General features: G+C 48.7%; 1 long non-coding RNA gene across 1 annotated transcript in view; it reads left to right on the top strand.

Moving 5' to 3' along the window:
- LOC114766414 (uncharacterized) overlaps positions 1–10,587 on the top strand; it is a 23,278-nt gene extending 12,691 nt beyond the window's left edge. Inside the window, exon 2 of the long non-coding RNA XR_003742783.1 lies at positions 9,526–10,587. This is a non-coding gene — a long non-coding RNA (uncharacterized LOC114766414). The remainder of the gene's footprint in view (positions 1–9,525) is intronic.
- The last annotated feature ends 1,570 nt before the right edge of the window (positions 10,588–12,157 follow it).

Here is a 12,157-nt window from a genome sequence, read left to right as displayed (position 1 = left end):
TGCTTAAGTCATGATGCACAGCCCCATCAGTGCTGGAACTGAACCTACGTTAGAGGATTGGTAGGAACTGATCATGCGTTCCCCTCGTTCCGGTTAATGTGCCGCAGACATGAACAGAATTTCACTGAGGTGACTGTACATTTTTACATTTACAGCATTCACAGGGACAGTCCCCCCCTGGAGACACTCAGGGTTAAGTGTCTTAAGTGGGTTTTGAACCTGGGTCTTCTGGTTCATAGGCGAGTGTGTTACCCCACTAGGCCACTACCACCGCGGTTAGGCTACTACACCAAGAACTAAGCCAATAACAAAAGTAACATTCTGTGATCTTGAATTTCTCTTGATGTGGCATGAACGTGCTAGTTTCGGCTGTAGATCATTCATTTTAGTCATCCTTCTCCAAAACGGCTTGGCGTTTGCAGCTTCTTTTTTTTTTTTTTTTGCATTGAGTCAGGATAGAAGGCGGGACTTGGCAGAACATCGGCATGCAGCGGTGCCACTGTGACGGTGGCTGGTGTGGGCACTCCTGATTTTACGAGCCAGCATATCCCCTTGGCCCAGCACGGCCTTTACAAGAACATTATTAAGTGCTCTTCTGTAACGTTCTGCAGCTTGTAACGTGCTTCTAAGCCCCTAGCGATGGTAACGAATTGATAATGCACGCACAACTCGACTTTATTATTCACGTTTTTATAACTTTACCGGCGGTATTTTTAACCAGCGAGAACCGACAAAACTGACCACTCGGTTTTGAACGAGTTTAGCTACGTGACGGCTCATTAAGGGCATTAACTCAGTATCGGTACCGTTGTTCGCTTCCTGCTAAAATGGTCATTGCGACTCTCTCTGCGTTAAAACATCCAGGAATAAATGGACATCTGCACTTTTCATACTATTTTCCGCGAATGCCATCATTTTCGAGCATAATTTTGGTTAATGTGCGTAATCAGGATGGTGGGCGTGTCCCTTTAATTGCAAGTTTTGTTGTACAATAAAGGTTTGGAAAAAAAATACAGACCGCTGGGAGGCTTATTAGCGATTTATAGATCAGCGATTAAATGTTTTACAAATCAAAATCGCTGTCGCATCAGCATTCAAAGGTCTATAATCTAACATAATGTCATTTGCTATAAAATACTGTGTAGCGCAGCATAAATCCTTGTTCATTGATGTAAATGTTTGAAACGTGCGGTGATTTATTGCCGATGATTAGATACGGCCATATTTACTCAGACCCAGGCTCCTGTGCTGTAAGATTTATTGTTCATCGTTGCTAAATTGTCGACGCAGATTTAGATGATGATATTAGTCATATTAACTATGCAGATTCAGGCGGATGGGCGTGTTCAGAAGATGTCAGGTCAGGGAAGATCACGGTGCGACTCGACAACTCGACTTTATTATTCACGTTTTTACAACACACGGAGCGGTGCTTCGGGATGGTGCAGGGCGTCGATGTGGGGCGGTAACCGGATCCTCAGGGCTGCGGCGCGGCAGAAGGTCAAGGGAACATTTTTCTGTTTTTCTCGGCAGGAAAGCGGCGGGCAGGCCGTAGTGGCCAAGGGAAGGGAAGATCGATGCGAAGGAATATCAAAGGAATTAGTGCTGAATCGCATGCTGCGGATCGGTGGGCCGGGATGAACGCGCCCAGGGGTGCCCCCCCCCCCAATAACGCCCTCGACGCTCCAGGTCACCGGCGGCCCCGCCGCGATATTGTCTCAGCAGCGGCGCTGTGATTTATTGCACCCCAGAGGCGCGCCGCGAATCTCGGCCCGGGCCACAGGGAGCGGTTGGGCAACAGGCAGGCTGGCATTTCTCCTCTGGACGGTGGACATGTGACTCCTCGGCTCACAGACAGGCGGGCACCGGACCTCCGGTTTGCATAGTGCGGCAGAACCAATAAAAAGTAGCAAAAAAAAAAAGAAGGAGAACCGCAACTGAAAGGCCGTCAGGCTGATGGGGCTGCACAGGTGCTGTAGTGCGGCGTGGTGCATCGACCCCAAAAGAGGGCCTGAAAGAAATACATTTAAATCGTGCTGCTTCTTCTTTGAGCAAGTACAACTTCTTTTTTACGTTACATTAAAAAAAAAAAAAACCCGTATGGATTAGATTGGATCGTGGGCTTGTTTGAAATTTCGTGATTCATTAAATCATTTGCCTGAGAATCGAACACTGAATCGAATCGAACACTGAATCGAATCGCCACGAAGCCTCATACTCACCGAGTACAGGACCCTATGTGGTTTTTAAGTTGTTTTTTTTTTTCATCAGGACAATCATAGTTTTGACTTTGTCCTTAGACGTTAGATGACACCAGCCCGTTATCTAGTGCGGCCAATTCAAAACGTCCGACAAAACTGACCACACGGTTTTGAACGAGTTTAGCTACGTGTTAGCTACGTGTTTAACTCAGTATCGGTACCATTGTTTGCTTCCTGCTAAAATGGTCATTGTGTTAAAACATCCAGGAATAAATGGACATCTGCACTTTTCATACTATTTTCCGCGAATGCCATCATTTTCGAGCATAATTTTGGTTAATGTGCGTAATCAGGATGGTGGGCGTGTCCCTTTAATTGCAAGTTTTGTTGTACAATAAAGGTTTGGAACAAAAATACAGACCGCTGGGTGGCTTATTAGTGATTGATAGATCAGCGATTAAATGTTTTACAAATCAAAATCGCTGTCGCATCAGCATTCAATGGTCTATAATCTAACATAATGTCATTTGCTATAAAATACTGTGTAGCGCGGCATAAATCCTTGTTCATTGATGTAAATGTTTGAAACGTGCGGTGATTTATTGCCGATGATTAGATACGGCCATATTTACTCAGACCCAGGCTCCTGTGCTGTAAGATTTATTGTTCATCGTTGCTAAATTGTCGACGCAGATTTAGATGATGATATTAGTCATATTAACTATGCAGATGCAGGCGGATGGGCGTGTTCAGAAGATGTCAGGTCAGGGAAGATCACGGTGTGAAGGTAAGGGCCGAGAGTGAATAGCGTAAAATGCACTTCTAAAGGCTGAGATGGGAAATATGTGGACGGTCCGTCTCTTCTGTCTTGCACGTGCAGTAGCCTCCTACTCCTGAAGATCAGGAACGTTAATTGGAGGTCCTGCCGTAATTTGTCTGGTTGTCGCGGTTTGATGTCTTGCTGCAGTGCAGTCAGTTCACACGGCAAAGCAGATGGTCCCAGCCCTGGGAGACACGTCGTGAAGGACGTCTCACTTTCTTCTCGCGCTCGTCCCTCGGCCGCACGCGAAGACACACGAGCTAATCACGGGGGACGGATCGCTCCGTCTCCCGCTCTGACAGACGCTTATGTCTCTCTCAGCGGCTGACAGCCGAGTCGTGTCGACGCTGAAGGTAAATGAGACGCAGAACCTGAAACGTTCGTGTCCCTGAAAAAGAAGAAAGACGCGGCGCGTGGTCCCACGCTTACCTTCTGTTCAAATAGAAGAACGCTTCGGCGTGGCCAAGTAGAAAAACGTCTCGTATTCTGCCCTGAAAGCCAAAAAATCTGCAAATGGCTCAACGTCTGGCCCAGCTTGTCAGAACTTGTGAGGAAAGGTGAGAACCGCGGTGTCGGGGTGTGTGAGGTGTTGGGAGATTAACCCGAGATTCCCTTCTGCCATTAAACCACTTCATTATGTGCCATATCGACCCAAAGGCCACAGAACATGGGGTGGGGAGTAGCCTAGCGGGTAACACACTCGCCTATGAACCAGAAGACCCAGGTTCAAATCCCACTTACATTTACATTTACAGCATTTATCAGATGCCCTTATCCAGAGTGACTTACAATCAGTATTTACAGGGACAGTCCCCCCCTGGAGCAACTTAAGGTTAAGTGTCTTGCTCAGGGACACAATGGTAGTAAGTGGGATTTGAACCCAGGTCTTCTGGTTCACAGGCGAGTGTCTTACCCACTAGGCTACTACCACCACTTACTACCATTGTGTCCCTGAGCAGGACACTTAACCCTGAGTGTCTCCAGGGGGGGGACTGTCCCTGTAACTACTGATTGTAAGTCGCTCTGGATAAGGGGGCGTCTGGTAAATGCCAGAACGTGAGCGTTTGCGGGCCGTCTCTAATGAAGCGGTCGCCGCTTGTGTGGCTTCATGGAATTTATTTCTGGCCCTCGTTGGTCTGGAATGCGGGACGTGTTGCCGGGCGAACGAGGAGATTGTTGCTGAAATGTGCCGCGCGGACGACGGGGTCTTTTAAACAACTTCTCCGCATCTATGTGCGGGACTGCAGGCTCCAGCTGGACCGCACACACACACACACACACACACACACACACACACACACACAACACCCCTTGTTTGCTCCAGACGTCCTTTTTTTAACCCAGAGAAGCAGGAAATGAGCGCCCTTCCTCGCCTCGCCCTGTGTGTCACCTCGCCGCCACCGGGAAATGTTTGGACGGAGTGCCCAGGGCCCGGGCTAAATTTGCCTTTTAATCACCCTGTAAAAGCGCATGGCCAGACATGTTAACGGGACTTCGCGCTCGCATCTACTGAAGAGTGAGCCGCATTACGTCTTCGAATGCCTGACTTCATTCTCAAAATAACGTTAGACATGCGTAATATTTCGCTGTGTAATATGTTCATTTGAATAAAATATAAACCTGTGTTTTTCCCTCTTGCTGATGTACGATGCATTGGCTAATTTTGGGGAAATTATACGTAAGACCCAAGTAGATTCTGAAATTTAAAATGTAGTTATTTGTAATGAATATAATACATATGAAGGTTAAACTTGAACAACTTGTGTCACCTTTTTAACCTTTTTTAGTTGTTGACCCGTCCTGCAGGGTCGTCAGAGTGACCCCCGACCTCCAGGCACAGCTGTTGTGCCGTTTGAATGAATAAGAGAGAAACATTAAAGGGAGTAAATGCTGTTCCCGGCGCGTAATGGATCAGGTGGTGCATCTGGAGCCGCCCCGTGTTCGGCGCGCTCATCACTAACAGTTATTAACCCCCCGACGCAGCGGCCCAGAGGGGATGGGTGTCATTTTGGGTGTCATTGATTCCAGCACATGCGCGCGCACAGGAAGAGAGAGCGGCGGCGTCTTCACCTCAGGAAGTGAACCGACGAGTTCAGTCAGGCCTCCTGCAGATTTGGAACCCGCTGGATTAAGGTTTTAACGCGCTCCTCTAGCAGTAGACTTAAAAAATATATAAAATCCCTCACTTCTGCATCTCATTTGCATCTTTATGACGGCTAAGAGCCTGGTTACGAATGAACGCTTTGATAACAGGTTAGTGACGACTAACCCATGGCACTCTCTGCTCCTTGATTGTTGCTGATGATGGGGGCGGGGCCACATCCATGCCCCGACGATGTCCCCTCAGACGACGTCCCGCCGAGTGGCGAGCCGCTAATTTGCCGTGACAGTCCGTCATGGCTCAAGGGTGAGTCAATGTGACCCCCCGCCCCCTCCCCCGACGTCTCGACCAATCACTGAGCGGCTGGGCTGAATTGGGCGCGTTCTGCTGTCACATCCGCGCGGCAGATGATCGGCCACCGCCATCAAAAAACAAACAAACAAACAAACAAACAAAGCAGCAGGCAGCAGCGCGGGTGTAGCGTCCTGTAGACACCCATGATGATCAGTCGGGCCCTGATGTGTGTGTGGGAGCGAGAGAGACACACAAATATTCTGTTTTTTTGTGAATCATTCTGCTGGCAAGCTGGTGATGCCCTTGAAATAAATGACTCAACCCATTTAAAACAGTAATATCCACTATTTGCGTAAATAGAATATTTCGAATTTACATCACAGAACTGCAACATAAGTTTGAATATGTTGAAAAAATTTTTTTGGAATATTTTTGAACAATTTTTCTTATTATATAATATAATATTAAGGCAACTCTCCCAGATAATTGTCTTTATTCATAACCACAAAGGAAAATGTTGTCCGATACGCCGCTCTGCCAATCGGAATTCTCATGTGCGATGAAGGTACAGGGGCCAATCAGGAGAAGGGGTTTCTGGACCAGGTGACACCCGATGCAGCCGTGTTCACTGTGGCGAGCGCGTGTTTCACCTGCAGCGTGTCTGAAATTGCACTAATTGTCATTAATTAGTTCCAGTGGCTTCACACCCAGTGACATTAAGCCTGCGTGCGAATCGGAATTGAATACAATTCCAGGTAAATACGGCCCTAATATCAAAACAAAAGTCTTTCCGGACCAAATCCCACGAAGTGTATTCTCATTTCGCCACCGGAATACGAATTCCGGGGTTAATTTTAGCACAGGAAGCGGACATGGCTCAGTTACCCATGAAGAGAGAACACTAGCATTCAAATCAGCTGAAAAATCGAATATATTTTACTCTATTTAAATGGATTGCGGACGAATAAAGATCCATAAAAATGTGGATGTGTGATATTTACAGGTGGACTGATGTGTGCAATTACAGAACATATATGAGCGCAAAGACATATTATACATGGCGTGACATTGAGTAAGCGCCCACTCCCCTCACACGCCCAGCTTACGTGCATTATTGTTCTGTCGTCGTTGCCGTCCTGTCACTCCCCTCCCTGCAGACTTTGTTTGCTCCCTGATGGTCGACTCCGAGACGGAGCTGCTCGGAGCTAAAATTAGCGCTGGAATGAGGGGTCTCTGAAAAAAAAAAAAAAAAAAAAAAAAAAACTGGCCGCCATTCCTGCAGGAATTCTCACAGAGTCGTGTTTTGACTTCTCTTTTGCCAGGAAAATATGAATACGCCGCAAACTGCCCCGTGTGTGTGTGTGTGTGTGTGTGTATGAGGCATTAGAAGCTGCGAGGCAGGCCTTCTCTTTGTTCTGGGGCGATGTTGGAACAGGTCCTTTTCCACTTGTTTAGGCCGCATGTTGGGATACAGTCAACACTCCAGCTGTGGATTCCTGTTCTCCGCCCGTTGGAGGGGAATTATTTCAGTAAAAAGCTCCGCCGAGTGCTCGAGTCGTGTGGTACACCGATCCAACGCGGCTGACTCTGAGATGAAGATTTCAGCAGCAGCCTTCTGACGTTGAGTCGTCAGATCTTACATTTACATTTACAACGTGCTTCCATGTTACCATCGATTAAGGGACCAGTTCTGGTTCACTAGGACCCCCAACTATGAATACAATCTTTTTATAAGTGTTATAAGGGCTTGATGTATGGATTGATATACGGATCGTGGACGTGTTGGTCACACGCTGCATGACCTTTCACCCTTGATTCATTCTATCTTAAAAGAACCATTAGATGAGGCACAGGAAATGACACGGACCTTTGCCAAGCAGTACTACAGTAGTTTAAAAATGAGCGGCATTAAAAAGGACGAAAAAGCTACAAAACTGCTCTGCTGAAGGTCTTCACTCTTGTCCATCTGCCCTGATACACAGACTCATAACCCAAGGGGTTGTGGGTTAGAATCCCCATCCGCCATTGAGTAAAGCACCGTCCCCACACACAGCTCCCCGGGCGCCAGTCATGGCTGCCCACTGCTCACTCACGTTGATGGTTAAATACAGAGGACACATTTTGTTGTGTCACCGGGTGCTGCGCTTCATTTGGTCTCTGGCCACCTTCAGAGGGACTGGTGAACTGCATCAGTGGAGCGGCAGGTAGCCGAGGTTCCGTGGCGTTCCAGTCTTATTTAACGGACACGACTCCTTCACTGTTCCGGCCTGGGGCCTCGGAACCCCTGCCGGGGGCAGGCGGAGATGTACTCCTTTCACGTACCCCTGCTTGTGTGTGTATTTTAATCACAGCTCGCTCGTTCGTATCGTGCTTCGCTTCGTCACTAAATGCTTCATTACTAAATGTTACTACATGTAACTAGTTACTACCCACCTCTGGCCATGATTGTGGGTACATTTACATTTACAGCATTTACCAGACGCCCTTATCCAGAGCAACCTACAGTCAGTAGTTACAGGGACCGTCCCCCCCTGGAGACACTCAGGGTTAAGTGTCTTGCTCAGGGACACGATGGTAGTAAGTGGAGTTTGAACCTGGGTCTTCTGGTTCATAGGCGAGTGTGTTACCCACTAGGCCACTACCACCCTGGTCAGGCCCTACAATCAGCGAGGGGTTGATGAATGAATAAATAAAGACTGGCGCTTATCCCGCCACTAATGAGCTCCAAGACGACCGCGGTGGAGGTTAATGTCTGGAGGACTTCGCCCGGACCAGCAGGTGTCAGTTACCCGTCTTCTACGGGCTAATTGTGCGCCGCCGCCACCGCTGGTGGCCATTTACCCGGGTTTGTCCCTGTGAAACATTGATGGTGAAACAGAAGACCCTGAAATTGGCTGGAGTTTTCCTGTGTGACCAACAAAATATGCAAACCGCCTGCGGGAACTTTACGGTACAGTTAGTAGGACCAACGCCCTACACCAGCTCGGGGTTAAGGGTCATGGAGCACAATGGATGTAAGTGGGGACCACGCGGCTTCTCATCAGGTCCTGTGAAACGTCCAGCCTGCTGGGGTTTTGGAGGTTCTGTCATGTTCTGAGCATAAGCGAAAATCCCGGGCGGGGACATGTCCCCCTTGGTATAAATGTGTCCCCCCCAGAACCCCATAAAACACAAAATATTGTGTTTGGTGAGTGTTTACTGCCTTAAAACTGGTTATCGATTGTTCAACCAGCACAACTCGGGACACGCGACGCTACAGTTCAGCTCCTTTGTGCGAAGTGTGGCACGTTTCACATAGACGACATGTATTGTTGGCTTAAGCAGCGTGGTGCGTTTATATTTGTAGGTGTGGGGCGTGTTCGATCAGGTTGGAGGTGCTCCTCAGAATCCTGTTGGTGGTGCCGGTGTCTTCGTGCGAAGCTGAGAGGGGTGTTAGTGCGCTGCGCAGATTGAAGAGTTGGCTTCGTGCTACTGGGGTCCAAGAGAGGCTGAATAATGAACAACATTTGGTTCTTTCGTGTAGAAAAGTGCTTCTTGTCTCTCAGGTGGGGACGTGTAAATACGGTGCATTGATGGCGCGGTGTGGTGAGAGATGGCTGTTCAGTTCCAACGAAGATACAACTTTCGTAGTATTTTGTATATGCACCCTAGGTCGCACTTTATCATTTTATCATGTGTTTTTGTAGGTTTTGCGACATGTTGAGATTTTGTTGCTGTTGTCACCAGTTGAATAAATACATATTTCTGAAGAACGATAAAGTTTAGTTATTCATTAAATGATTTCTTCTTCCTAATTTAGAACTGATTTGTGCTTTGAGGTCTTGTTGAGATGCTGTAGTGGAGATCAGACCAGAGTTCGTGGTCGTCTACGGTGGAGCTAACTGACACCTTCCACCCTTAGTATAACTGCACGTAGTACTACTGGTAGAGCATCCACAAACCCGCAGACAGGTAACATGTGGACTAATAAAGAACAACAGATATTATTTAATATTAATGTGTAATGTCCCCCTCAGGAATGACTCCAGAAAATTTCACTTGTCTTACAATGATGAGGGATTTCCACTCCCTGGTTCTGAGCTCTCCTCCTCTTCCCTCTTCTGTTGCAGCGCAGTCCCAGTCGCGACGGCCCGACAGCGGACCTGCGGCCCGGCGCGTCACTCCGGGCTGAAGAGCTCCGAATTCAGACCGGCTTCAGAGTGGACCCGGGACATCTGGAGGTGACCCGAGACGCCCGTCGGAGCACAGCTGGGGGGGTGGTGGTTGGTTGTAGGAGTCGTGGCCCAAATCAATGCCTTAATTATTTATACCCATCTCTGCAAGAAGTGATGTAACTGAACAGTTCTTTAAACTTTTCTTTAAACAGTTTTTTTTTACTTTTTTTTTTCCACGTTAGAAGTGAATCCAGTGTCTTGTAAGAAAAACCAGATGTGAATATTTTAATATGATAGAGAGTATAGTTTGGTTGTTATATCGGCATCATGTCTTCGTTCGCTTGTTCGTTTTTCGGTCGGCCACGTCGGTGATAAAGGTTCTCGTTCCGTGTCTTCCGCTCTGATTCCGTCGGTCCAGGGGACCCACGTGTAGGGGGACCCGCTGGGAACCGGGGACCCGCTCACCTGCCTCCCATCCCCGGCCGGGTGGAGGGGCTGTTTTTTTGCTGTTGGACCGATTGGGGGCGGGTGGTGTGTTTTTGCCCTCTGAACCGAGGTACAACGACCCCAACTGCACACACACACACACACACACACACGCACACTACCGTGCACAACCAGTGGTGTGAGCTGCACTGCACTGCGGGTGGCTCCGGCACACACACCGAACAGCAGGCAGCCGAATTATCCTGCGCTAAACGGCACCAACCGAACCGACCCACACATTCCGCAGCCCCTCTCACACACGCCATGGTCCAGCAGCACATGCAAAGCAAGAGGGCTTAAACACACACACACACACACACACGCACACACGATCTTTCTCCAACCCCCCCGCATCTTCCACATGCCCGCACCCGTGCACACGACCCTCTCTCTCGCTCTCTCTCTCGCCCCTCGGCATCGCTCGCCGTGGAACTCGCACATGGCCCAGTGGCTTGGGAGACACGGGAAAGGACAACAGTTGAAGCGGTGGACGTCGACCAGCTGCTTTGTTGTACAAAAAAAATAAAAAATTATTCCAAGTCATCTGTATGCAAGAGTAAAAGTTCGTCCTCTATTTTTTTAAACCTTGCCTTGAAAATTATATAACCAAAGTCGACTCCCTTAGTCTCGTTTTTTTTTTTTTTTTTCTGTAATTATTTATGAATTTTATTTTATTTTTATTTCAATTTTTTTGGTGGAAATGCGTCACACTGGGACATGTCGAGTAGAGCATGTGCAGAAACTGGGGTCTCATTTCTGGGGCAGTTCTGCTATACTGACTGTTATACGCCATCTCCAGGTGTCACTTCCTGACGTCCGGCCCTCAGAGTGGCTCTGATTGCCGGATCGCCGGGACCCCGTCAGCCTTCGTTTGGTCACAGTGTCACCCACTCGGACGATCTGGACACGCACGAGTGCCGTTCGTATCAGTCACGTTCCACGACGGCGAGATCGGATTCAGTCAACAGCCAAGAACAAATGGCGGCCGAGGCCAGGCGTCTACGCTCAGCCCGGTTATAAGGGGTGTTGGCGGAAGCATACGGGAGTAGAGAACATCAACATGCGAACAAATCAGGGGTGTCTCAGTTTAGGGAGGACAAATTCGCAAACAACCGTGTCTTTCTTATCCCAGCCTATCTAATGTTGGAACACGTGGAAAACGAGCAGACCAGACCGGCGTAGACTGCGGCTCCCACAGGACCCGGCTCCCGAATTGAGACGCGCCTGTCATGACAACGCAGTCCTGCCAGGAGCTTTCTTCGACGGTTCCACCGACTCCACCGACGTAGCTTGTACGCCTGCCTGACCGGAACGCCATACCCGTCCGAGTATTAGATTTTAGACTCCGAAACCAAATGGCATTGGCCGTAATCAAAAAGCCGCGGTCGGATTTTACTCGTTTCTTTAAAATACTGACGATGAAGCTTAGACCCAGTAACCTGTGTTGAGTTGTGTTTGTCTCTAGACGACTGCTAACCTGTAAGTAGAAGTGAAGTGATTGTCATTGTGAAACACTGCAGCGCAGCACACGGTGACACAACGAAACGTGTCCTCTGCTTTTAAGTGACAGGCGCCCGGGGAGCAGCGTGTGGGGACGGCGCTTCGCTCGGGATTCGAACCGGCAACCGGCTGCATTACGGGGCCACTTCCTAAAGTCCGGAAAGGGAGTGGCAGGAGTAATTAAGGGCTGTGGCGGTGTTGCATGTGGTAATAAAATCCCGCCCGCGAGCAGCAACGTCGGGAGGGATCCCTTTCGAGCTCACGATCGCTTTACCGCGGCCATGGTGTCATGTGCCCTCAGCGGCCCGCATGAAGGTGGCCGTGCGACCGCGCCCGACCGGCGGCAGGCCGAGCCGCTGCGGCATCGCTACCCGAGACCCGCAAATTCTGACGTTTCTGTTCCAAAACCACGTGAGTTTAGGCCAGCCTTGCTCTGTCCTCTGCATGATGCCTTGTTTTCTCGGCGGTGCATCCCAGTCGATATGTGTTTGTGTTTATTTATTAATTTATGGGTGCTTATTTCGTATACTTGGGACCCTCCTTTCTTTTGTCCCTCCCCGTTTTCTTTCCTCTTTTTTTTTTTTTTTTTTGGTAAACCATA

Source organism: Denticeps clupeoides, chromosome 16, assembly GCF_900700375.1.
Source record: "Denticeps clupeoides chromosome 16, fDenClu1.1, whole genome shotgun sequence".
Classification (NCBI taxonomy): Eukaryota; Metazoa; Chordata; class Actinopteri; order Clupeiformes; family Denticipitidae; genus Denticeps; species Denticeps clupeoides.
This window is presented reverse-complemented; position numbering and strand designations above follow the sequence as displayed.